The sequence below is a fragment of the Mustelus asterias genome, chromosome 8 (assembly GCF_964213995.1).
Source record: "Mustelus asterias chromosome 8, sMusAst1.hap1.1, whole genome shotgun sequence".
In the NCBI taxonomy this organism is placed as follows: Eukaryota; Metazoa; Chordata; class Chondrichthyes; order Carcharhiniformes; family Triakidae; genus Mustelus; species Mustelus asterias.
The window spans coordinates 20,640,608-20,665,806 of record NC_135808.1 but is presented as its reverse complement, the minus strand read 5'-3'; positions in this window follow the sequence as shown (position 1 = coordinate 20,665,806).

The following is a 25,199-nucleotide window of genomic DNA, read 5'->3' as shown; positions in this document are numbered from 1 at the left end:
GATAAATCCCCTGGTCCGGATGGGATTTATCCAAGGATTCTCTGGGAGGCAAGAGAAGTGATTGCAGAGCCTCTGGCTCTGATCTTCAGGTCGTCGTTGGCCTCTGGTATAGTACCAGAAGATTGGAGGTTAGCGAATGTTGTCCCATTGTTTAAGAAGGGGAACAGAGACTTCCCCGGGAATTATAGACCGGTGAGTCTCACTTCTGTTGTCGGCAAGATGTTGGAAAAAATTATAAGGGATAGGATTTATAGTTATTTGGAGAGTAATGAATTGATAGGTGATAGTCAGCATGGTTTTGTGGCAGGTAGGTCGTGCCTTACTAACCTTATTGAGTTTTTTGAGAAAGTGACCAAGGAGGTGGATGGGGGCAAGGCAGTGGACGTGGTATATATGGATTTTAGTAAGGCGTTTGATAAGGTTCACCATGGTAGGCTTCTGCAGAAAATGCAGATGTATGGGATTGGGGGTGATCTAGGAAATTGGATCAGGAATTGGCTAGCGGATAGGAAACAGAGGGTGGTGGTTGATAGTAAATATTCATCATGGAGTGCGGTTACAAGTGGTGTACCTCAGGGATCTGTTTTGGGGCCACTGCTGTTTGTAATATTTATTAATGATCTGGATGAGGGTATAGTTGGGTGGATTAGCAAATTTGCTGATGACACCAAAGTCGGTGGTGTGGTAGACAGTGAGGAAGGGTGTCGTAGTTTGCAGGAAGACTTAGACAGGTTGCAAAGTTGGGCCGAGAGGTGGCGGATGGAGTTTAATGCGGAGAAGTGTGAGGTAATTCACTTTGGTAGGAATAACAGATGTGTTGAGTATAGGGCTAACGGGAGGACTTTGAATAGTGTGGAGGAGCAGAGGGATCTAGGTGTATGTGTGCATAGATCCCTGAAAGTTGGGAATCAAGTAGATAAGGTTGTTAAGAAGGCATATGGTGTCTTGGCGTTTATTGGTAGGGGGATTGAATTTAGGAGTCGTAGCGTTATGTTGCAACTGTACACAACTCTGGTGCGGCCGCACTTGGAGTACTGTGTGCAGTTCTGGTCCCCACATTACAGGAAGGATGTGGAGGCTTTGGAGAGGGTGCAGAGGAGGTTTACCAGGATGTTGCCTGGTATGGAGGGGAGATCCTATGAGGAGAGGCTGAGGGATTTGGGATTGTTTTCGCTGGAAAGGCGGCGGCTAAGAGGGGATCTTATTGAAACATATAAGATGATTAGAGGTTTAGATAGGGTGGATAGTGATAGCCTTTTTCCTCTGATGGAGAAATCCAGCACGAGGGGGCATGGCTTTAAATTGAGGGGGGGTAGTTATAGAACCGATGTCAGGGGTAGGTTCTTTACCCAGAGGGTGGTGAGGGATTGGAATGCCCTGCCAGCATCAGTAGTAAATGCGCCTAGTTTGGGGGCGTTTAAGAGATCCGTAGATAGGTTCATGGACGAAAAGAAATTGGTTTAGGTTGGAGGGTCACAGTTTTTTTTTTAACTGGTCGGTGCAACATCGTGGGCCGAAGGGCCTGTTCTGCGCTGTAATGTTCTATGTTCTATGTTCCACTTCCCGTGGGCTGTTGGGTGGTCTGTAGTACACCCCCAGCATAGTGACTGCACCCTTCCTGTTTCTGAGTTCCACCCACAGCGACTCAGTACATGACCCCTCTAAGTTGTCTACCCTCTGCACCGCGGTAATATGCTCCTTAACTAATATCGCTACTCCCCCACCTTTTTTAGCTCCTCCTCTGTCTTGCCTAAAACACTTATACCCCGGAATATTCAGCTGCCAGTCCTGTCCTTCTTTTAACCAAGTTTCCGTCACCGCAACCACATCCAAATTCCGCATAAGCATTAAGGCCCTAAGTTCGTCTGTTTTACCCGTTACGCTCCTCGCATTGAAGCAGATGCACTCCAGACCTCCAGGCCCACTCAGGTCATCCTCCTCCAGAGTGCTCCTCTTCTTAGCTAGCCTTGCCCTGGCCCCCAGCTCAACCCCAGCCTCAGTATTTACTGACCTCCTGTTTTGTTCCCCACCCCCCTGCCACACTAGTTTAAATCCTGCCGAAACACTCCAGCAAAACTCCCAGCCAGGATATTTGCTCCCTTCCAGTTGAGGTGTAACCCATCCTTTCTGTACAGTTGCCATCCTGACTTGAAGATTTCCCAGTTATCTATGAATTTAAAACCCTCCTCTTGCACCAGTCCTTTCGCCACGCGTTCAACTGTAGAATCTCCCTGTTCCGAGCCTCACTTGCACTAGGCACCGGGAGCAGTTCGAAGATTGCTACCCTGGAGGCCTTACTTTTTAGCCTCGCACCCAACTCCCTGAATTTCTCTCGTATGACCCCCCTGCTCTTCCTACCTACATCATTTTCACCAATGTGTATAATCACATCCGTTTGACTACCTTCCTTTTTAAATATGCTTCCTACCCTCTCGGAGACATCCAGTACCCCGGCACCAGGGAGGCAGACTACCATCCTGGATTCTCGTTCAGTCCCACAGAAGCGCCTGTCCGTGCCTCTAACCATTGCGTCTCCCACAACTATCGCTCTCCTAAACCCCTTCTTTCCCTTCCGGACCCCTGAGCCTGTCTCCGTGGAGGCGATCTGGTCCTCGTGGCTTACCCCTGGAGGGTCATCCCCCTCCACAGAATCCAAAACAATATACCTATTTTGGAGGGGGACAACCATAGGGGATCCCTCCACAGACTGCTCACTCCCTTCCCTTCTCCCATCTGTTGCCCATCCCTTTCTTTTATGGGAGACTGCCACTGGGGTACTTTCTGGCACATCACCCTTCTGACTATTACCCCTCCTAACTGTGATCCACGTGTCTTCCTTCCGAGACCCTGGTGTCACTACCTGACTATAACTTTTATCTATTAATCTCTCATTTTCCCTAACTAAACTGAGTTCATCGAGCCTCAGCTCCAGCTCCCTTACACGATCCTTCAGGAGTTGCAGTTCCACACATCTGGCACAGATGTGGACTTCCGGGATGCAAGTTGTCTCCAGGAACTCCCACATCCCACACCGAATGCAGTATACTGGCCTCCCACTCATACCAGCCATGTCGTTTTTAGCTTTTGGGAGATAAAACAAAAAAAGGGGGTGTAACAGAAGAGAAACAAACAACCTTGCTCGCCTTCGCCGAAGACCTGTGAGCCAAAGCCCTTACAGCGCACACCCTGCTCCCTGCTCACTCCGCTGCCCGCTCCAGACGCTGCCCGCTCAAAAGTGTGGCCTGCTTTTAAACCCTCCAAAAAACCTTCCCCAGGCTGCTCCTGGGCCTACTCCCTGTTTTGAAAAAAACCTCCGATTTTTAAGCCAAAATTAACTGAAAAATAAATAAAATGCAGACACAATCTTTCTTACCCTCAGCCTGCTCCTGTGGAACATATATTGGGATACAGTGAAAAATATTGTTTCTTGCCCACCATACCGACAAAGCATAGTTGATAGGGTACATCGGGTGGCAGAGTGGTTAGCACTGCTGCTTCACAGCAGCAGGGACCCGGGTTCAATTCCAGGTTTGGGTCACTGTCTGTGTGGTGTTTGCGCATTCTCCTCGTGTCTGTGTGGGTTTCCTCTGGGTGCTCCAGTTTCCCCCCACAGTCTGAAAGACATGCTGGTTAGATGCATTGGCCATGCTAAATTCTCCCTCAGTGTACCCGAACAGGCGCTGGAGTGTGGCGACTAGGGGATTTTCACAGTAACTTCATTGCAGTGTTGCTGTAAGCCTATTTGTGACACTGATAAATAAACTTAAAAACTTAAATTTAAACTTAACATAGGGGAGAAGGAAAGGAGAGGATGCAGAATGTAGTGTTACAGTCATAGCTAGGGTATAGAGAAAGATCAACTTAATGCGAGATAGGTCCATTCAAAAGTCTGATGGCAGCAGGGAAGAAGCTGTTCTTGAGTCGGTTGGTACATGACCTCAGTAGAAGGTGGAAGAGAATATGTCCGGGGTGCGTGGCACCTGGGAACGGGGGGACTGCTGGATGCACTTGCAAAGACTAAATGGACCACTTTGCACGAGCAACTTATATTTATACAACTAGAGGCCACAGATGCAAAATAATGGGCGAAAGTGATTATTTTTTCACTCTTGAGAGTAATTGGAGTCTGGAACGTGCTTCCTGAGAGGTTGGTGGAGGCAGGTTCCATCGAGGTATTGGAAAGGGAATTAGATTGCTTTCTTAAAAAAAGGATGTGCAAGGTTAAGGGGACAAGGCGGGCGAATGGCATTAGGTAGAATGCTCTTTCAGAGAGCCAGTGGGGGAGTCCAGAACTAGGGGTCATAGTTTGAGGGTAAGGGATACCTTTTAGGACTGAGGAGAGGAGAAATGTCTTCACCCACAGGGTAGTGAATGTGTGGAATTCACTACCACAGAAGGTATTTGAGGCCAAAACGTTGTCTGATTTCAAGATGAAATTAATTAGTTGTTGTGATGGGAGACTTTAATTTCCCAAACATCGATTGGAATATCCCGAGGGTAAGGGGATTGGATGGGGAGGAGTTTGTTAGGTGTGTTCAGGAGGGTTTCCTGACACAGCATGTGGACAAGCCTACAAGAGGAGAGGCTGTACTTGATCTGATACTGACCAATGAACCTGGACAGGTGTCAGATCTCTCAGAGGGAGAGCATCTTGGGGAGAGCGATCATAACTCTATCTCCTTTATGCTTGCATTAGAAAAAGAGAGGATCAGGCAAGCTAGGAAGGTGTTTATATGGAGTAAGGGGAATTATGAAGACATAAGGCAGCAAATTAGAGGGGTAAATTGGAAGGAGGTATTCTCAGGGAAATGTACTGAAGAGAGGTGTCAGTTTTTCAAGGAATGTCTGTCCAGAGTTCTACAGGACAATGTTCCGAGCAGACAGGGAGGTGTTGGTAGGTTAAAGGAACTGTGATGCACGAAAGCTTTGTGGGACCTAGTAGCGAAGAAAAGGAAAGCGTACAAAAGGTTCAGAGAGCTTGGCGAAGATAGGGATCTAGATGAGTATACGGCTTGTAGGAAGGGACTAAAGAAGGAAATTAGGAGAGCCAGAAGGGGTCACGAGAAGGCCTTGGCAGATAGGATGAAGGAGAACCCAAAGGCATTCTATAAATATGTGAAAAGTAAAAGGATGAGACGTGAAGGAATAGGGCCTATAAAAGGTGAAGGCAGGAAAGTCTGTATGGAACCAGTAGAAATGGCAGAGGTGCTTAATGAGTATTTTGCCTCAGTTTTCACAGAGGAAAAGGACCTGGGTAGATGTACTGCGGGCTTGCGGTGGACTGAAAAGATTGAGTATGTGGACTTTAAGAAAGGGGTTGTGCTGGAATCTTTGAATGGCATCAAGATAGATAAGTCGCTGGGTCCGGATGAGATGGGGAGGCAAGGGATGAGATTGCAGAGCCTTTGGCTTTGATCTTTGGGTCCTCACTGTCCACGGGGATGGTGCAAGAGGACTGGAGAGTGGCGAATGTTGTTCCTCTGTTTATGAAAGGGAATAGAAATGACCCTGGTAATTATAGACCGGTTCGTCTCATTTCTCGGTGGCTGGTAAATTGATGGAAAAGGTCCTTAGGGATGGGATTTACGAACTTTTAAAAAGATGCGGATTAATCCGGGATAGTCAGCACGGATTCGTGAAGGGCAAGTCATGCCTCACAAATTTGATTGAATTTTTTGAGGAGGTAACTAAGTGTGTTGATTAAGTAGGGCAGTTGATGTCATATACATGGATTTTAGTAAGGCGTTTGATAAGGTCCCCCATGGTCGGCTTATGATGAAAGTAAGGACGTGTGGGATAGAGGGAAAGTTGGCAGATTGGATAGGTAACTGGCTATCTGATCGAAGGCAGGGTGGTGGTGGATGGAAATTTTTAGGACTGGAGGAAGGTTGCTAGCGGAGTTCCACAGGGATCAGTGCTTGGTCCTCTGCTCTTTGTGATTTTTATTAATGACTTGGAGGAGGGGGCTGAAGAGTGGATCAGTAAATTTCTGATGACACCAAGATTGGTGGAGTAGTGGATGAGGTGGAGGGCTGGTGTAGGCTGCAAAGAGACATAGATAGGATGCAAAGCTGGGCTGAAAAATGGCAAATGGATTTTAACCCTGATAAATGTGAGGTGATTCATTTTGGTAGGACTAATTTAAATGTGGATTACAGGGTCAAAGGTAGGGTTCTGAAGACTGTGGAGGAACAGAGAGATCTTGGGGTCCATATCCACAGATCTCTAAAGGTTGCCACTCAAGTGGATAGAGCTGTGAAGAAGGCCTATAGTGTGTTAGCTTTTATTAACAGGGGGTTGGAGTTTAAGAGCTGTGGGGTTATGCTGCAACTGTACAGGACCTTGGTGAGACCACATTTGGAATATTGTGTGCAGTTCTGGTCACCTCACTATAAGAAGGATGTGGAAGCGCTGGAAAGAGTGCAGAGGAAATTTACCAGGATGCTGCCTGGTTTGGAGGGTAGGTCTTATGAGGAAAGGTTGAGGGAGCTAGGGCTGTTCTCTCTGGAGCGGAGGAGGCTGAGGGGAGACTTAATAGAGGTTTATAAAATGATGAAGGGGATAGATAGAGTGAACGTCCAAAGACTATTTCCTCGAGTGGATGGAGCTATTACAAGGGGGCATAACTATAGGGTTCATGGTGGGAGATATAGGAAGGGTATCAGAGGTAGGTTCTTTACGCAGAGAGTGGTTGGGGTGTGGAATGGACTGCCTGCAGTGATAGTGAAGTCAGACACTTTAGGAACATTTAAGCGGTTATTGGATAGGCATATGGAGCACACCAGGATGATAGGGAGTGGGATAGCTTGATCTTGGTTTCAGATAAAGCTCGGCACAACATCGTGGGCCGAAGGGCCTGTTCTGTGCTGTACTGTTCTATGTTCTATGTTCTATAGATGTACCCCAGGTTACTGTGGGAGGTGAGGGAAGAGATTGCAGAGCCTCTGGCGATGATCTTTGCATCGTCGATGGAGACGGCAGAGGTGCTGGAGGATTGCGGATGTGGTTCCTATTTTCAAGAAGGGGAATAGGGATAGCCCAGGAAATGACCGACCGGTGAGTCTAACCTCAGTGGTTGGTAAGCTGATGGAGAAGATCCTGAGAGACAGGATATATGAGCATTTAGAGAGGTTTAGTATGCTCAAGAATACTTAGCACGGCTTTGTCAAAGGCAGATCATGCCTTACGAGCCTGGTGGAGTTGTTCAAAAATGTGACTAAACACATTGACGAAGGGAAAGCGGTAGATGTGGTTTATATGGATTTTAGCAAGGCGTTTGATAAGGTCCCTCATGCAAGGCTTCTAGAAAAAGTGAGAGGGCATGGGATCCAAGGTGCTGCTGCCCTGTGGATCCAGAACTGGCTTGCCCGAAGGAGGCAGAGAGTGTGTATAGATGGGTCTTTTTCTAAATGGAGGTTGGTCACCAGTGGTGTGCCCCAGGGATATGTTCTGGGACCCTTGCTGTTTGTCATTTTCATAAATGACCTGGATGAGGAAGTGGAGGGATGGGTTGGTAAGTTTGCCGACGACACAAAGGTTGGTGAGGTTGTGGATAGTCTGGAGGGATGTCAGAAGTTACAGAGGGACATAGATAGGATGCAAGACTGGGCGGAGAAGTAGCAGATGGACTTCAACCCAGATAAATGTGTAGTGGTCCATTTTGGCAGGTCAAATGGGATGAAGGAGTACAATATTAAGGGAAAGACTCTTGGTACTGTAGAGGATCAGAAGGACCTTGGGGTCCGGGTCCATAGGACTCTAAAATCGGCCCCGCAGGTGGAGGTGGTGGTTAAGAAGGCATATGGTGTGCTGGCCTTTATCAATCGAGGGATTGAGTTTAGGAGTCCGGGGATAATGATGCAGCTATATAAAACCCTCGTCAGACCCCACTTGGAGTACTGTGCTCAGTTCTGGTCGCCTCATTACAGGAAGGATGTGGAAATGATTGAAAGGGTGCAGAGGAGATTTACAAGGATGTTGCCTGGATTGAGTGGCATGCCTTATAAGGATAGGCTGAAGGAGCTCGGTCTTTTCTCCTTGGAGAGACGTAGAATGAGAGGAGACCTAATAGAGGTATATAAGATGTTGAGAGGCATAGATCGGGTGGACTCTCAGAGGCTTTTTCCCAGGGTGGAAATGGCTGCTACGAGAGGACACATGTTTAAGGTGCTGGGGGGTAGGTGCAGGGGTAATGTTAGGGGGAAGTTTTTCACACAGAGGGGTGGTGGGCGAGTGGAATTGGCTGCCGTCAGTGGTATTGGAGGCAAACTCACTCGGGACTTTTAAGAGACTCCTGGATGAGTACATGGGACTTAATAGGATGGAGGGTTATAGGTAGGCCTAGAAGGTAGGGATATGTTCGGCACAACTTGTTGGCCGAAGGGCCTGTTTGTGCTGTAGTTTTTCTATGTTTCTATATAGCCGTTGTAAAGGGAACAAGAGATATGGAGGGATCAGGATATTGAATTTGGTGATCAGCATGTTCAAAATGAATTTTGGAGCAGGCTCGAAGGGCCGAATGGTCTATGCCTACTTCTATTTTCTATGTTTTAGTGCAGACACAATGGGCTGAATGACCTACTTCTGCACTGTAAAGATTTTGTGATGAGGCAAACTTAGTAATGGCGTGGATGTGGAGTCAAAAGCTCATTTTGAGGTAAAATATGATGTTCTCCCCCATCTACGTGGGTTTCCTCTGGATGCTCCGGTTTTCTCCCATAGTCTGAAAGACGTGCTGGTCAGATGCATTGGCCGTGCTAAATTCACCCTCAGTGTATCCGAATAGGTTCCGGAGTGTGGCAACTCGGGAATTTTCACTGTAACTTCATTGCAGTGTAAATGTAATAATAAATAAGTAAACTTTAAACAGTATTGTGAGCAAACTGGTTTGGTCTGAAATCGTTGTTAGGAGAAAAGACATAGAGCGAGAGTGGGGTAGCACAATGAGAGGCCATTCAGCCCATCATTGCTCTTCCAATGACTACACCGCTTAGTCTGACTCTCCCCTGATCCCAGCAATGTTTTTATTATTACTAATCCAATTCCGTATTGAGGGTCACTCTTGAATCCGTATCCATGATCCTACAGACCATTCTAATCGCAGACAGCTATTACCGATTAAGATTAGACGTTTCTCTGCATGAATCTTTTGCCAATTACCACGAAGCATTCTGCCCTCTGATCATCAATCGCCCTGTCAACAGAAACAATTCCCCTTCATTTACTCCATCTAAACCGTGCGTGAAATGAAAATGCCTCCATCAAATCTCATCTTAGCTTTCTCTGCTCTGAGGACAACAAGCCCAGCTCCTCCAGTGTGGAGTGGATGGTGAATCTGTGGAACTCTTTGCCGCAGAAGGCTGTGGAGACCAGGTCATTGAGTGTCTTTAAGACAGAGATAGATAGGTTCTTGATTAATAAGGGGATCAGGGGTTACGGGGAAAAGGCAGGAGAATGGGGATGAGAGAAATATCAGCCGTGATTGAATGGCGGAGCAGACTCGATGGGTAGAGTGGCCTAATTCTGCTCCTATGTCTTATGGTCGTATGGTGACAGAGTATTAACCACATCCTTGGGATGATAATCTCTCTTCTGCACATATTATCCAAAACCCTTCCGAACATGACGTGGCACGGTAGCACAGTGGTTAGCACTGCTGCCTCACAGCATCAGGGAGCCGGGTTCAATTCCGGCCTCGGGTGACTGCTTGTGTGGAGTTTACACGTTCTCCCCGTCTCTGTTTCGGTTTCCTTCGGGTGCTCCGGTTTCCTCCCGCACTCCATAGATGTGTGGGTTAGATGGATTGGCCATGCTAAATTCTCCCTTAGTTTCAGGGGGATTAGCAGGGTAAATACGTAGGGTCATGGGGATAGGGCCTGGGTGGGATTGTTGTCAGTGCAGACTCAAAAGGCTGAATGGCCTCCTCCTGTGCTGTAGGGATTCTATGATTCTACCTTGAAGGTCTAAAAAGTAAATGCCTCAACGGTTAACTTCAGGCCAGCCCAAATGTGATCTCCTGGGATAGCTGGAGACAAATTATCTGTGACTCTTTAAAGTTATTTATCAGTGTCACAAGTCGTCTTACATTAACACTGCAATGAATTTACTGCGAATTTCCCCTAGTCGCCACACTGCAGTGCCTGTTCAAGTACACTGAGGAACAATTTTCCTGCCAATGCACCTGACCAGCATTGCTTGAATTTTCCCCAGTTCCTGCCTCTCCCAGTTTGCGGATTGAGAAGCGGGGAGTGGCGGGGGACAGTGGGGATTGAGAAGCGGGGAGTGGCAGGGGGCAGTCGGGGTTGCGAAGCGGGGAGTGGCAGGGGGCAGTGGGGATTGAGAAGCGGGGAGTGGCAGGAGGCAGTGGGGATTGAGAAGCGGGGAGTGGTAGGAGGCAGTGGGGATTGAGAAGCGGGGAGTGGCAGGAGGCAGTGGGAGTTGAGAAGTGTGGAGTGGCAGCGGGCAGTGAGGATTGAGAAGCGGGGAATGGCAGGGGGCAGTGAGGATTGAGAAGCGGGGAGTGGCAGGGGGCAGTGGGGATTGAGAAGTGGGGAGTGGCAGTGGGGATTGAGAAGCGGGGAGTGGCAGGGGACAGTGGGGATTGAGAAGCAGGGAGTGGCAGGGGGCAGTGGGGATTGAGAAGTGGGGAGTGGCAGTGGGGATTGAGAAGCAGGGAGTGGCAGGGGGCAGTGAGGATTGAGAAGCGGGGAGTGGCAAGGGACAGTGGGGATTGAGAAGCGGGGAGTGGCAGGGGGCAGTGAGGATTGAGAAGCAGGGTGGGGCAGGGGGCAGTAGGGATTGAGAAGTGGGGAGTGGCAGGGGACAGTGGGGATTGAGAAGCGGGGAGTGGCAGGGGGCAATGGGGATTGAGAAGCAGGGAGTGGCAGCGGGCAGTGAGAAGCAGGGAGTGGCCGGAGACAGGAGGGATTGAGAAGTGGGGAGTTGCAGGAGGCAGTGGGGATTGAGAAACGGGGAGTGGCAGGGGGCAGTGGTGAGTGGCAGGGGCAGTGTAAAATGGGGTTGACATTCGGTCAGGAAGTTGAACAAGGCTGTACTACAGGCTATAGGTTGTCTCCTGCCTGAACGGTTTGACCTTTGGAGACAGCATGTCTCGATGAGAATTGCTGACATCCTGTGGACCGTAACAATGGGACAGGGTTTACTCCTGGCCCAGAGACCAATAATGCAGGAAACTAAAGTTCCGAGCAGGAATCAAGGGCATGTGGGCAACATTGCCACCTGCTGGTGGACTGTTGGAGAAATTCCTAATGGGTTAGAGAAATTTCAAATATCCAGGGATTTAAGTTACTAATAAAGTACTAACAATTAGTGAAATGACCTTAGATCAGACTTACAAGTCAACAGGGGAACAGTCTACATAAAGACACATATAAGCACAGTAAGAGCACTGATATCTAACACCTATATTTTGTGGTCTTATCAATAAGGGGATGAAGGGTTGTGGGGAGAATGCAGGAGAATGGGAATGAGAACCATATCCACCAGGATTGAATGGCAGAGCAGACTTGATGATCTGAATGGCCTAATTCTGCTTTTATGTCTTATGGTCCAAGAGATTTAACTAAGTATGAGATCTGAACAAGTATTTCTGATTTGAACATATATTTTGGATCTTCAAAAATATATTTTAGCTGTATGTTTAAGAAATCTGCACACTTTAGCCAAAAGCAGGTTGCTACAAAGCCTAATGGGGTAAGAGGCATATTGAGAAGTACCACATTCTTTAGGACAATGAAACTACAGAATGTGTAAGTTCTTATCACAGCAGTTAATAGCAGTAAGGTCTTCTCTGCCGTTACGAATAGGATAGTTCATATTGTGCAGATAAAGTAGGAGTCCCTTACGGATAGGGTTGTTCACACTATCCAGATAAGACAGGTGGTCTCAGAGTCTCTCATGAATAGGGCTGTTCACATAGTCTGGATAAGGTCGGCCTTTTCAGACATTTGATTTGATTTTGATTTGATTTACTTTATTATTGTCACATGTATTAACATACAGTGAAAAGTATTGTTTCTTGCATGCTGTACAAACAAAGCATACTGTTCATAGAGAAGGAAACGAGAGAGTGCAGAATGTAGTGTTACAGTCATAGCCAGGGTGTAGAGAAAGGTCAACTTAATAATGCAAGGTAAGTCCATTCAAAAGTCTGACAGCAGCAGAGAAGAAGCTGTTCTTGAGTCGGTTGGTACGTGACCTCAGACTTTTGTATCTTTTTCCCAATGGAAAAAGGTGAAAAAGAGAATGTCCGGGGTACGTGGGGTTGTTAATGATGCTGGCTGTTTTGCCAGGGCAGTGGAAAGTGTAGACAGAGTCAATGGGGGGGGGAGGCTGGTTTGTGTGATGGATTGGGCTACATTCACGATCATCTGTAGTTCCTTGTGGTCTTGGGCAGAGCAGGAGCCATACCAAGCTGTGATATAACCAGAAAGAATGCTTTCTATGGTGCATCTGTAAAAGTTGGTGAGAGTTGTAGCGGACATGCCAAATTTCCTTAGTTTCCTGAGAAAGTAAAGGCGTTGGTGGGCTTTCTTAACTATAGTGTTGGCATGGGGGGACCAGGACAGGTTGTTGGTGATCTGGACACCTAAAAACTTGAAACTCTCAACCCTTTCTACTTCGTCCCCTTTGAGCACCTCCTCCACATGAGAATGTACATCTGTCTGGCTTGGCCATCGATGCAAGCAAGAGTTGGCGGGAGCCTTAACTTTGACCTTTGTAGCCAAGCGTCAGGGGTTGCTGAGCAACAGAGGGAGGAAGCATCCCGATTCTACAGACTGATGAAACTCCATGAGGTCAAAGGATAAGATGCAATTTGGCTAAAGTATATGACAGGTATTAACTGTGATTGATTTGTATCGAAAGTGACTGGTTCATAACTAATGGAAGTCGGGAAATGTAAGTTTGAGAAATGTATAATTGATCTCTCTGATGTATTGTAACCTCAGAGTGGTGTTGGAATACTCAAGGCCTTCTCTTGTAGTAAGGCATTGGACTGCCCAATGGTCATTCTCCCATTGATCGTTGGTTAATAAAGATACGTCTTTAACCGGGACACTGGCTTTCATGAGTCTTTGTATTGTATTGGCAACACCTAGCCTCCAGATAACCCCGCAACATGGACTCACACATTGCACACAACCTCCAGGCCCGAGCGCTGCAGACTAGCACGTGCCAAGGTCTCCGGGTCTATGCACTGAGGGGCGCACTGAAGCTCTGGGCAACCACCACAATGGTGCAATGGGGAAAGGACACAGGCTGAAGCCCACCTGTCATTGTGCACCTAGTGGCTGGAACACATGTAACATCCCTCAGGCTGTGTACAGCAGTGAATATCTGACCTGAAATATCTGACCATTGTAAGCATGACCTGTTACTGTTAACCATGACAGAACAGAGATGAGGAGAATTCTTTGCTCTCAGAAGGTTGGGCAGCACAGTGGCACAGTGGTTAGTACCGCTGCCTCACAGCGCCAGAGACCCGGGTTCAATTCTGGCCTCGGGTTACTGTCTGTGTGGAGTTTGCACGTTCTACCCGTGTCTGCGTGGATCTCCTTAGAGTGCTCTGGTTTCCTCCCACACTCCAAAGATTTGTAGGTTTGGTTGAATGGACATGCTAAATTCCCCCTTTGAATCAGGAAGATTGGCAGGGTAAATACATGGGGTTACGGGGATTGGTTGGAATTGTTATCGGTGCAGAATCGATGGGCTGAATGGCCTCCTTCTGCATTGTAGCGATTCTATAAATCTATTCTTTGATCCTTGAGCGGCTTTGGAACGCTCTGCCTCAGAAGACCGTGGCGGGGGGGATGGTGTCACTGAATATTTTTAAGGCAGAGGTAGATAGATTCTTGTTAGGCACGGAGAACATAGATTATTGTGGGTCGATGGGGAAATGTGGAACTCAAAGCATAAACGGATCAGCCACATGGTCTTATTGAATGGGGGAGCAGGTGCGAAGGCCGAATGGCGTATTTCGGCTTCTGTTTCATATGTTCAGCCGTAAATTTTGTGAATTCCACATATTTGTTTCAAAAAATGACAAAGCTGCTGCATTATTGCAGTCCTAATGTTAGTGAGTTCAAGGCCCACCATCTACTTAAGAATCATCCTTCCAGATATCTTTGTGATTCATTCTTTGGGCTGCATTGAATTGAGTACAGACAGGTGAGCTGTGAATCCCGATGCTAGTGCTCGTCCTGGTGAGTATTGGATCTGTTAACCATGTAGATATGATGGCACAGTGGTTAGCTCTGTTGCCTTATGATGCCAGGTACCTGGGCAGGGACCTGGGTTTGATTCCGGCTCTGGGTGACTGTGTGGAGTCTGCACGTTCTCCCCGTGCCTGCGTGGGTTTCCTCCGGGTGCTCCGGTCTCCTCCCGCAATCCAAAGATGTGCAGGTTAGATGAATTGGCCATGCTAAATTGCCTCTTAGTGTCCCACGGTTGTGTAGGTTTGGGGAAATAAACATGGGAAATGGGTTACAGGGGTAGGATGAGGGAGAAGGCCTGGGTAAGATACTCTGTCAGTGAGTTGGGGCAGACGCAATGGGCTGACAGGCTCCTAATGTGCTGTAGGGCTTCAATGATTCTATAATTGAATTATCATAGAATTATGTGCAGAAGGAGGCCATTCGGCCCATCAAGCCTGCACTGATAACAATCCCAACCAGGCCCTATCCCTGTAACCCCACGTAATTACCCTGCTAATCCCTCTGACACTCAGTGGTAATTTGGCATGGCCAATCCACCTAACCTGCACATCTTTGGAGTGTGGGAGGAAACTGGAGCACCTGGAGGAAACCCACGCAGATGCGGGGAGAACATGCAAATTCCATACAAACAGTCACCCAAGGCCAGAATTGAACGCGGGTCTCTGGTGCTGTGAGGCGGCAGTCCTGATCCCTGTGCCATCATGACACCCATGATTAGGGAGAACTCCCCCGGTTATTCTTTGAAACAGTTGTTTGGGATCTTTGGCATCCACCTGAGGGTGCCCAATAGGCCTCCGGGTTAGTCTCACACCTAAAAGACAGCACCTCCAACAGTAGAGTTTCTATCAAGCCAAAGAATCAATTCTGGTTCAATGAAGAGTGCAGGAGAATGTGCCAGGAACAGCACCAGGTCTATATGAAAATGAGGTATCAACCTTAACCGTCTGATGGTGGCACAGTGGTTAGCACTGCTGCCTCACAGCTCAAGCGACCTGGGTTTGATTCCCAGCTTGGGCCGCTGTCTGTGTGGAGTTCGCACATTCTCCCCGTGTCTGCGTGGGTTTCCTCTGGGTGCTCCGGTTTCCTCCCACTGTCCAAAGATGTGCAGTTTAAGTGCATTAGAACATAGAACATAGAACAGTACAGCACAGAACAGGCCCTTCGGCCCACGATGTTGTGCCGACCTTCATCTGAAACCAAGATCAAGCTATCCCACTCCCTACCATCCTGGTGTGCTCCATGTGCCTATCCAATAACCGCTTAAATGTTCCTAAAGTGTCTGACTCCACTATCACTGCAGGCAGTCCATTCCACACCCCAACCACTCTCTGCGTGAAGAACCTACCTCTGATATCCTTCCTATATCTCCCACCATGAACCCTATAGTTATGCCCCCTCGTAATAGCTCCATCCACCCGAGGAAATAGTCTTTGAACGTTCACTCGATCTATCCCCTGCATCATTTTATAAACCTCTATTAAGTCTCCCCTCAATCTCCTCCGCTCCAGAGAGAACAGCCCCAGCTCCCTCAACCTTTCCTCATAAGACCGACACTCCAAACCAGGCAGCATCCTGGTAAATCTCCTCTGCACTCTTTCCAGCGCTTCCACATCCTTCTTATAGTGAGGTGACCAGAACTGCACGCAATATTCCAAATGCGGTCTCACCAATGTCCTGTACAGTTGCAGCATAACCCCACGGCTCTTAAACTCCAACCCCCTGTTAATAAAAGCTAACACACTATATGCCTTCTTCACAGCTCTATCCACTTGAGTGGCAACCTTTAGAGATCTGTGGATATGGACCCCAAGATCTCTCTGTTCCTCCACAGTCTTCAGAACCCTACCTTTGACCCTGTAATCCACATTTAAATTAGTCCTACCAAAATGAATCACCTCACATTTATCAGGGTTAAACTCCATTTGCCATTTTTTAGCCCAGCTTTGCATCCTATCTATGTCTCTTTGCAGCCTACAACACCCCTCCACCTCATCCACTACTCCACCAATCTTGGTGTCATCAGCAAATTTACTGATCCACCCTTCAGCCCCCTCCTCTAAGTCATTAATAAAAATCACAAAGAGCAGAGGACCAAGCACCGATCCCTGCGGCACTCCGCTAGCAACCTGCCTCCAGTCCGAAAATTTTCCATCCACCACCACCCTCTGTCTTCGATCAGACAGCCAGTTACCTATCCAATCGGCCAACTTTCCCTCTATCCCACACCTCCTTACTTTCATCATAAGCCGACCATGGGGGACCTTATCAAACGCCTTACTAAAATCCATGTATATGACATCAACCGCCCTACCTTCATCAACACACCTAGTTACCTCCTCAAAAAATTCTATCAAATTTGTGAGGCACGATTTGCCCTTCACGAATCCGTGCTGACTATCCCGGATTAATCCGCATCTTTCTAAATGGTCGTAAATCCCATCCCTAAGGACCTTTTCCATCAATGTACCAACCACCGAAGTCAGACTAACCGGTCTATAATTACCAGGGTCATTTCTATTCCCTTTCTTAAACAGAGGAACAACATTTGCCACTCTCCAGTCCTCTGGCACCATCCCCGTGGACAGCGAGGACCCAAAGATCAAAGCCAAAGGCTCTGCAATCTCATCCCTCGCCTCCCAAAGAATCCTAGGATACATTTCATCAGGCCCAGGGGACTTATCGACCTTCTATTTATTCAAAACTGCCAATACATCCTCCCTCCGAACATCTATTTCCTCCAGCCTATTAGCCTGTAACACCTTCTCTTCCTGAAAAACATGGCCCCTCTCCTTGGTGAACACTGAAGAAAAGTATTCATTCATCACCTCGCCTATCTCTACTGATTCCATACACAAGTTCCCACCACTGTCCTTGACCGGCCCTAACCTCACCCTGGTCATTCTTTTATTCCTCACATAAGAGTAAAAAGCCTTGGGGTTTTCCTTGATCCGACCCGCCAAGGACTTCTCATGTCCCCTCCTAGCTCTCCTCAGCCCCTTTTTCAGCTCGTTCCTTGCTAACTTGTAACCCTCAGTCGAGCCATCTGAACCTTGTTTCCTCATCCCTACATAAGCTTCCCTCTTCCTTTTCACAAGACATTCCACCTCTTTTGTGAACCACGGTTCCCTCACTCGGCCATTTCCTCCCTGCCTGACAGGGACATACCTATCAAGGACACCCAGTATTTGTTCCTTGAAAAAGTTCCACTTTTCATCAGTGCCTTTCCCTGACAGTTTCTGTTCCCATCTTATGCCCCCTAATTCTTGCCTAATCGCATCATAATTACCTCTCCCCCAATTGTAAGCCTTGCCCTGCCGTCCGGCCCTATCCCTCTCCATTGCAATAACAAAAGACACCGAATTGTGGTCACTATCTCCAAAGTTCTCTCCCACAACCAAATCTAACACTTGGCCCGGTTCATTTCCCAGTACCAAATCCAATGTGGCCTCACCCCTTGTCGGCCTATCCACATATTGTGTCAGGAAACCCTCCTGCACACACTGCACAAAAAGTGCCCCATCCAAACTATTTGACCTACAAAGGTTCCAATCAATATTTGGAAAGTTAAAGTCCCCCATGACAACTACCCTGTGACCCCCACACGTATCCATAATCTGCTTAGCAATTTCTTCCTCCACATCTCTATTACTTCCTCCATAATCTGCTTAGCAATCCATAATCTGCTTAGCAATTTCTGTTTAGCAATCCATAATCTGTTTAGCAATCTGCTTAGCAATCCATAATCTGCTTAGCAATTTCTTCCTCCACATCTCTATTACATTGACCATGCTAAATTGCCCCTTAGATTCCCGGGATGTGTAAATTGGAGGGATTAGCCGAGTAAATGTGTGGAGTTGTGGGAATAGCGTTTAGGTGGGATTGTTGTCAGTGTAGACTCAAAGAGCCGAATGGCCTCCTTCTGCACTGTAGGGATTCTATGATTCTATGAACCTAGTGAGGCAACAACACAGGATGCCTTCAAAAACCAAACTGAGGAAGCAGCACGCAATAGACATAGCTAAGCAATCCCACAACCAGCAGATCAGCTTAAGCTCTGCAGTCCTGCCACACCCGAGCGTGTATGCTGGTGGACAATTGAACAACAAACTGGAGGAGGAGGTTCCATAACTATCTCCATCCTCAGTTCAGTTTGACAAAGTCCCTCATGGTAGGCTAGTGAAAAAGGTTGGATCCCATGGGATAAAGGGGGAGGTGGCTAGATGGGTGGAGAACTGGCTTGGTCATAGACGCTGCGACAACGGATGAATGAACACCGCTCGACAATCACCAGGCAAGACTGTTCTCTTCCTGTTGGGGAGCACTTCAGCGGTCACGGGCATTCGGCCTCTGATATTCGGGTAAGCGTTCTCCAAGGCGGCCTTCGCGACACACGACAGCGCAGAGTCGCGGAGCAGAAACTGATAGCCAGGTTCCGCACACACAAGGACGGCCTCAACCGGGATATTGGGTTTATGTCACACTATTTCACATAAATATTTCTGCTTTTTTCCTCCTGAGTCTTTATCATGCGATCCTAGAATCAGAATTTATGTCACACTATTTGTAACTCCCACAGTTGCGTGGACCTGCAGAGTTTCACTGGCTGTCTTGTCTGGAGACAATACACATCTTTTTAGCCTGTCTTGATGCTCTCTCCACTCCCATTGTTTTGTTTCTTAAAGACTGGATTAGTTGTAAGTATTCGCATTCCAACCATTATTCATGTAAATTGAGTCTGTGTCTTATAAGTTCTGTTTGTGAACAGAATTCCCACTCACCTGAAGAAGGGGCTCAGAGCCTCGAAAGCTTGTGTGGCTTTTGCTACCAAATAAACCTGTTGGACTTTAACCTGGTGTTGTTAAACTTCTTACTTGGTCATAGAAGACAGAGGGTGGTAGTGGAAGGGTCTTTTTCCGGCTGGAGGCCTGTGACTAGTGGTGTACCGCAGGGCTCTGTATTGGGACCTCTGCTGTTTGTGATTTATATAAATGATCTGGAAGAAGGAGTAACTGGGGTGATCAGTAAGTTTGCGGACGACACAAAACTGGCAGGACTTGCAGATAGTGAGGAACATTGTCAGAGGCTACAGAAGGATATAGATAGGCTGGAAATTTGGGCAAGGAAATGGCAGATGGAGTTCAATGCTGATAAATGCGAAGTGATGCATTTTGGTGGGAATAATGTAGGGAGGAGCTACACGATAAATGGAAGAACCATAAAGGGTGTAGAGATGCAGAGGGACCTGGGTGTGCAAGTCCACAGATCTTTGAAGGTGACGTCACAGGTGGAGAAGGTGGTGAAGAAGGCATATGGCATGCTTGCCTTTATAGGACGGGGCATAGAGTATAAGAGTTGGGGTCTGATGTTGCAGATGTATAGAACGTTGGTTCGGCCGCATTTGGAATACTGCGTCCAGTTCTGGTCGCCACACTACCAGAAGGACGTGGAGGCTTTGGAGAGAGTGCAGAGGAGGTTTACCAGGATGTTGCCTGGTATGGAGGGGCTTGGTTATGAGGAGAGATTGAGGAAACTGGGGTTGTTCTCCTTGGAAAGACGGAGGATGAGGGGAGACTTAATAGAGGTGTATAAAATTATGAAAGGCATAGATAGGGTGAACGGTGGGAAGCTTTTCCCCGGGTCGGTGGTGACGTTCACGAGGGGTCATAGGTTCAAGGTGAAGGGGGGGAGGTTTAACACAGATATCAGAAGGACATATTTCACACAGAGGGTCGTGGGGGCCTGGAATGTGTTGCCGGGCAAGGTGGTGGAGGCGGACACACTGGGAACGTTTAAGACTTATCTAGACAGCTATATGAACGGAGTGGGAATGGAGGGATACAAAAGAGTGATCTAGTTTGGACCAGGGAGCGGCGGGGGCTAATTGTTCCTGTTTTCTCGTTTCAAGGCTTCATTCTACGATCATCTTGCTGGTGCCAGTACAGAGCGAGACTGCGGATAGTTGGGAACCTGTCTCGGGGGCAGGGGATTCATATGGTGTTCGTGGAAGTGGAAATGACTAGGGTTGGGAAGCATTTTCCGATCGGGGCCATTGTGATCTCCTGGACTCGTTTCGATCGCCTCAGGGGGTCGGAGAGGAATTTCCCAGATTTTTTTTTCCCCATATTGGCCCTGGGGTTTTTCACTCTGGGTTTTCGCCTCTCCCTGGAGATCACATGGTCTGGAATGGGGGGGTGGGGGTAAGTTAATAGGTTGTAATGAACAAAGCATCGTAGCTGTGAGGGACAGCTCGGTGGATAGGATATTGGTATGTAGATAGGCTGGAAAATTGGGCGGGGATCCTGGATTCAGGATTCAATCCTGGACCGGGGAGCGGCGCGGGCTTGGAGGGCCGAAGGGCCTGTTCCTGTGCTGTATTGTTCTTTGTTCTTTGTTCTCAGTGATGGGCGTGCCCAGCACGTCAGTACAAAAGATAAAGCTGAAAAATTCGCAACTATCTTCAACCAGAAGTGCTAAATGGATGACTCATCATGGCTTCCTCAGGAGGTCTCCCAGCACTGAAGATGCCAGTCCTGAAACAATTCCATTCAGTTACCATAGAAAGCATTCTTTCTGGTTGTATCACAGCTTGGTGTGGCTCCTGCTCTGCCCAAGACCACAAGGAACTACAAAGTGTCGTGCATGTAGCCCAATCCATCACACAAACCAGCCTCCCATCCGTTGACTCTGTCTACACATCCCGCTGCCTCAGCAAAGCAGCCAGCATAATTAAGGACCCCACGCACCCCGAACATTCTCTCTTCCACCTTCTTCCTTCGGGAAAAAGATACAAAAGTCTGAGGTCACGTACCAACCGACTCAAGAACAGCTTCTTCCTTGCTGCTGTCAGACTTTTGAATGGACCTACCTCGCATTAAGTTGATCTTTCTCTACACCCTAGCTATGATTGGACCACAACATTCTGCACTCTCTCCTTTCCTTCTCTATGAACGGTATGCTTTGTCTGTATAGCATGTAAGAAATAATAGTTTTCACTGCATACTAATATATGTGACAAATTAAATCAAATCAAATCAAAATCTCTGTGATATCACGAAATGGCTAAAGACACTGAGTACAGGGCAATGGGGGTGGGGGGGGGGGGGCGGAATAAGGGGGTGCCTGAATTTTGGCAATAAGGCAAGGGCTGGAATTCTCCAATCTCGCGCGCCCTATTACCACTGTCAGTAAGAACAGATAATTTAGTGCTCAGCCAAATCATAGAATCACAGACACCTACAGTGCAGAAAGAGGCCATTAGGCCCATCGAGTCTGCACCGACCACAATCCCACCCAGACCCTACCCCCATATCCCTACATATTTTACCCGCTAATCCCTCTAATCTACACATCTCAGGACACCAAGGGGCAATTTGTAGCATGGCCAATCAACCTAACCCGCAAATCTTTTGGACTGTGGGAGGAAACCGGAGCACCCGGAGGAAACCCACGCAGACACGAGGAGAATGTGCAAACTCCACACAGACAGTGACCCAAAGCCGGGAATCGAACCCAGGTCCCTGGAGCTGTGAAGCAGCAGTGCTAACCACTGTGCTACCGTGCCGCCCGGTGAAATCTCCATTCACTCCAGGGACTGGCGCGGTTCTGGGTCAGATGCTCTTTCAGAGAGTGCAGACTTGCAGGGCCAAATGGCTTCCTTCTGCACAGTAGGAATTCTATGGATTCAGGGTTTCTTATTTTAACTTAACTCACTGAGTGAGATGCGCATGGGATCTGGTAGAATGCTGACTTTCCATTTTGTGCAGTATTTTTTGTTGACTTCAATGGAGAGCAAAACCAGACGGCGATAGAACTGAAATTGTACCCAATCCTGTCAGTTTTCTGGCTGAAGTTCACTTTTCTCCCCCCACCCCGCCCCCAATCCTCCCACCCTGGATGTCTTTAAATCTTGATGGACTTACCCGGTGCAATGTACTGCAATGATATTCAGGAGCAGCAGAGGCAGCACAGTGACAGTGTGCTGCCTCACAGCACCAGGGAACCCGGTTCAATTCCAGCCTCGGGTGACTGTCTGTGTGGAGTTTGCACGTTCTCCCCGTGTCTGTGTGGGTTTCCTTCGGGTGCTCCGGTTTCCTCCCACAGTCCAAAGATGTGCAGGTTAGGTTGATTAGCCATGCTAAATTGCCCCTTGATGTCTAGGATTTGCATGTTGGATGGATTGGGTGCGGAGTTATGGGTGTGGAGTGGGGGATTGAGCCGAGGTAGAGGGCTCCTTCAGAGGGTCAATGGGCCAAATGGCCTCTTCTGCATTGCAGGGATTCTGTGATTCTAGTAAAACAAAAGCAAACGCTGGGGAGAAAATAGACTCAGCAGGTCCGTCAGCATCTGTGGAGAGAGAAAATGGAATGAAGGTGTGTGACCTTTCAATGGGACTTTCTGATGAATGGACCCGTAACATTAACTCTCTTTCTCTCTCCACTGATGCTGCCTGACCAGTTGGGTAGCTCCAGCATTTCCTGCTTTTATTTCAGATTTCTAGCTTGTGTCCTATTCGATTTAGGGTCAGAAGAAGGCGTGGGGTCTTTGAAACATATTGAATTAATTCAGCTTAACCATACATTACCCAGACCAGTGGAAGATGGACTATTATCTCTTTAAGTTGCCTTTGATAAGCCTACTGTAACTTAACACCTATCAAAGAGATACCGTCGTATTTTTTGGAATGCCGTGTGGCACGTGGAAGACACTAATAACATACCAAGTATGCTAAATAATTGATGGGGAAAAGGGGACGAGAAAATAAATACAAAGCTATCACTAGAGGGAAACTAATGGAGCTAAAGGCCGATAAATCCCCTGGGCCTGATGGGTTGCATCCACCGATATTAAAGGAAGTAGCTACAGAAATAGTGAATGCACTGGTAGGGGCGGCGTGGTGGTACAGTGGTTAGGACTGCCACTTCACAGCGCCAGGGACTCAGGTTCTCCCCGTGTCTGCATGGGTTTCCTTCTGGTGCTCCGGTTTCCTCTCACAGTCTGAAAGACATGCTGCTTAGGTGCATTGGCCATGCTAAATTCTCCCTCCATGTACCCAAAAAGGTGCTGGAGTGTGGTGACTCACGGGATTTTCACAGTAACTTCATTGCAGTGTTAATGTTAGCCTACTCATAACACTAATAAATAAACTTACTTAATCTGCCAAGGATCCTTAAATTCTGGAAACGTTCCTGAGAATTGGAAAACAATGTAGCATCCTTCTTCAAAAAGGCAGGGAGACAAAAACAGGTAACTATATTCCAGTTAACTTAAAATCTGTCTTTGGAAAATGTTACAATCTGTTATAAAGGATGTAATAGCAGAGAAATTAGGAATGCATAATATGATCAAGCAGCATCAGCACAGCTTTAGGAAGGGGAAATTATCCCTGGCAAATTTATTAGAATTCTCCGAGATGGTAATGAGCCGGATAGATAAAGGGGAACTGGTAGATGTAGTATACTTGGATTTCCAAAAAGCATTCGATAACATATCGCGACAAAAGTCTACTTAATAAGATAAAAGCCCATGTGTTGGAGGTAGTATGTAAGTGTGGAACTTTTCTATGGATCTATGGATCTGAATGCACGAAGCATTCGGAACAAAGTAAACGAGTTGATGGCACAAATCAGCACAAATGGGTACGATCTAGTGGCCATTACAGAAACGTGGTTACAGGGTGACCAGGACTGGGAGATGAATATCCAGGGGTATCAGGCATTTAGGAAGGATAGACAGGATGGAAAAGGTGGTGGGGTAGCTCTGTTAATAAAGGATAATGATGTGGAGATGCCGGCGTTGGACTGGGGTAAGCACAGTAAGAAGTCTCACAACACCAGGTTAAAGTCCAACAGGTTTATTTGGTAGCAAATACCATAAGCTTTCGGAGCAATGCTCCTTCGTCAGATGGAGTGGATATCTGTTCTCAAACAGGGCACAGACACAGAAATCAAATTACAGAATACTGATTAGAATGTAAATCTCTACAGCCGCAACCATCTCTAGCAGCAACCAAGCCTCCCCCGGTACCACAGTAGAAAACAGTACCTTAAGACCTGGCTGGCTGTAGAGATTTACATTCTAATCAGTATTCTGTAATTTGATTTCTGTGTCTGTGCCCTGTTTGAGAACAGAGACCACTCCATCTGACGAAGGAGCATTGCTCTGAAAGCTTATGGTATTTGCTACCAAATAAACCTGTTGGACTTTAACCTGGTGTTGTGAGACTTCTTACAATAAAGGATAATATCAGGGTAGTAGTGAGGGACGACATAGGCTCTAAGGAGCAAAACGTGGAATCATTATGGGTGGAGATAAGGAATAGTAGGGGGAGAAAGACACTAGTAAATGTGGTCTATAGGTCCCCAAATAATAATGTTGAGGTGGGGAGGGCTATAAACAAACAAATAATGGATGCGTGCAAAAACGGAACGGCAATAATCATGGGGGATTTTGACCTGCATATTGATTGGCTGACTTGTGTTGGAAGGAGTGGGATGGAGGAAGCGTTCTTAGAATGCTGTCGGGACAGTTTCCTTGAACAGTATGTTACAGAACCTATGAGGGAACGAGTTATCTTAGATCTGGTAATGTGTAACGAGACAGGTAGAATTAAGGATCTTCTTGTGAAGGACCCTCTTGGGTCGAGTGATCACAATATGGTCGAATTTCTGGTGCAGTTGGAGGGGGAGAAAGTAGGGTCCCAAACCAATGTCCTCTGCTTGAACAGAGGGGAGTACGATAGGATGAGAGCTGAATTGGCTAGGGTGGACAGGGGGAGCAGACTGGTAGGTAGGACAGCTGAGGAACAGTGGACGATTTTTAAGGAGATCTTTTTCAGTACTCAGCAACAATATATTCCGGTGATAAAGAAGGACTGTAAGAAAAGGGATGACCAGCCGTGGATAACAAAGGAAATTAAGGAGAGTATTAAATTAAAAACCGATGCGTACAGAGTGGCCAAAAATAGTG